This window comes from Columba livia, chromosome Z, assembly GCF_036013475.1.
Source record: "Columba livia isolate bColLiv1 breed racing homer chromosome Z, bColLiv1.pat.W.v2, whole genome shotgun sequence".
NCBI lineage: Eukaryota > Metazoa > Chordata > Aves > Columbiformes > Columbidae > Columba > Columba livia.
Genome location: NC_088642.1, coordinates 64,130,486 through 64,132,618, shown reverse-complemented (window position 1 = coordinate 64,132,618; position 2,133 = coordinate 64,130,486). Strand labels below are relative to the sequence as shown.

General features: G+C 41.3%; 1 long non-coding RNA gene across 1 annotated transcript; it reads right to left on the bottom strand.

Annotated features, from left to right (window-relative positions):
- Nucleotides 1-239: 239 nt before the first annotated feature.
- On the bottom strand, nucleotides 240-1,085 carry LOC135577302 (uncharacterized). Its single transcript, XR_010468999.1, has 2 exons — nucleotides 931-1,085; nucleotides 240-477 (listed from the first exon to the last, which is right to left on the bottom strand). It is a non-coding gene; the product is annotated as an uncharacterized LOC135577302 (long non-coding RNA).
- Between the last annotated feature and the right edge of the window lie 1,048 nt (nucleotides 1,086-2,133).

Here is a 2,133-nt window from a genome sequence, read left to right as displayed (position 1 = left end):
GGCGGGCAGTGTGGCTGCCGAGCTCCCCCTGCGAGGCTGAAAACGAAAACTACGTGGCGTGGTTCCTTAAAGGGGAAAAAAAAAAAAGTACCGTTTCCTTGATTTTGGAACGGTACCATGTCTTCCATCATGCTGTATAGAAAAATTTCGTTTTCTTCTCTCAGAGTGAAAGCGTGATGCTTGTCAGCCCTTATCTGTTGCAGCATTAGGGTGTTTAATAATACAATGAACAAGGTTCCTGAGATAGATAACAATTTGCTAGCACCACTCATGCTTTTAAAAACTGCATTTGTTAGCCTCCACCTTTCCTCCTAGCACGTGGGATTAATGGTGCACACCGGTTGCTCCAGAAGCAATTTTTTTTTTTTCAGGGAATGTACAAAGAATGCTGCAGTGGACATCTGCAGAATATTCTTGTGTTAGAACACCTGGGCATGCCTCACTGGAACAGTGTGAGAAAGCTGCTGTGAGCACAACCTATTAAGGAAAGACGCAAAAGTAATTCAGGATTGAGCAAATCTGATACAGCTGTTGTACATACCAGTTGAACCACAGCCTTCTCACTGGCTTCAAGCCAAAATATCTTATTACTTCTTTAAATATGAAAATGATACTCAAAAATTAGCCATGTTAGCAGGTGGTTTGTTTGAGCAGAGAGAAGGTTCATGAAAGGAGTTTGGGTCTTTACAAGCTGCACAGAAGGTGTAGGATGTGGAGAGTAGAAGGTGGTCGCAACATTTACCTGCTGCTTTTGTGAAGCGAAGTACTTAAGCAGGGGGTAAGAATGTAGTGGCACAGCCCTACGATATAAGAGCATATTTTGCTTCATTCAGGAATAACAGCATGGTCTAAAGCCCTTGTACCTCCCCCAGTTACATTTAGACTTGCACTGCATTTCAATGCTGAATGGTTTTATTAGCTCTCACTCACCTCTGCCTCTTAATTGAAGTTATTATTCCTCTTTATGACAGTTTTGCTAAGCTTCAGCCCAGTTTTGCTGTAGTTACTGTTTCCTTCTTCAGTTACACCCTCTGCTTTCTTCATCTGTCACCTTTGTGCATCATGACACTCCCCAGCTCTGGAAGAAGCTCTTGATTAAGGGCTGTTGCCCTCACTTCCTGTTGTATCCTCCCTGAAACCTACTGGTTGTTCCGTGGGGAATTCTCATTCCAATTTCCAAACCCATGCCTGCCTTTTTATGTGTCTGTTATCTCCTATGCTCTATGTTACGAATATTCCTTTCCCCATTGTGTTCTTGCAACATTACCTGAACTCTGAAAATACCACATCACTTACCGGTTGTAGCCACATCTAGGGTGGAACTGACAGGGCTGCATTGATCTAGATGCAGTGTTGACATAAACATGTAGGAGCAATTTGGGCCAAGAGTAGCAGGATTAAACCCTGCTCTTCCAGAAAACTGTAAGAGATTTTTATTGTTTGTAGAAAGGGAGTAAGACACTCATTTCAAAAACCTTTGGGAAACCAAACATGCCAAACTGTGTGGAAATGAGTGGGCTGGATTTTTTTGTAAGACCATGTGGAAATGACACCACAGAATTCCCCAGCACAAGGGCGGTCACTGCCAACCACAGCACCATCACAGAGGGGAGCATGGTTTGTAAGGGGCTAGGGACTGCTGTGCTCTAATTATTCATGTTTCTTGGAATAATCTCTTTGGACTGTTCAGTTAAATGTATTAATTTTCCTCACTGCCTCTTTTGCTTCTCCCCGTAACAGGTTTGATTTTGGAGTTTATCTGTATTAGTTAAAAAAAGAACAATGTAAAGTACATAAACCTCAAGAGGAAAGACTGGGTAACTAGGAGCTCACGGAACAACTAAGTTGAAAATACCAAAGCTGATGATTTTTAACCATGAGTGGATAATATATTTTCTGTTTCATTTCCAAACTTCAATACTAAGAAGTCAAATACTTATAAGGCAACTCCACTCAATCCAAATCCTCTTAAGAACAAAGAGAGCTATTTATTTTTATAGCTTGGAATTAATCTGCCCTTTATATACTAGGCACAAGGCACATGGGCATTTCAAGGTTTCCAAGAGGTACTTACTTTTCTCTGCTGGAGAGACTTTAATAATTCAACAGTAAAGCAATGAAGCACTGTAAACC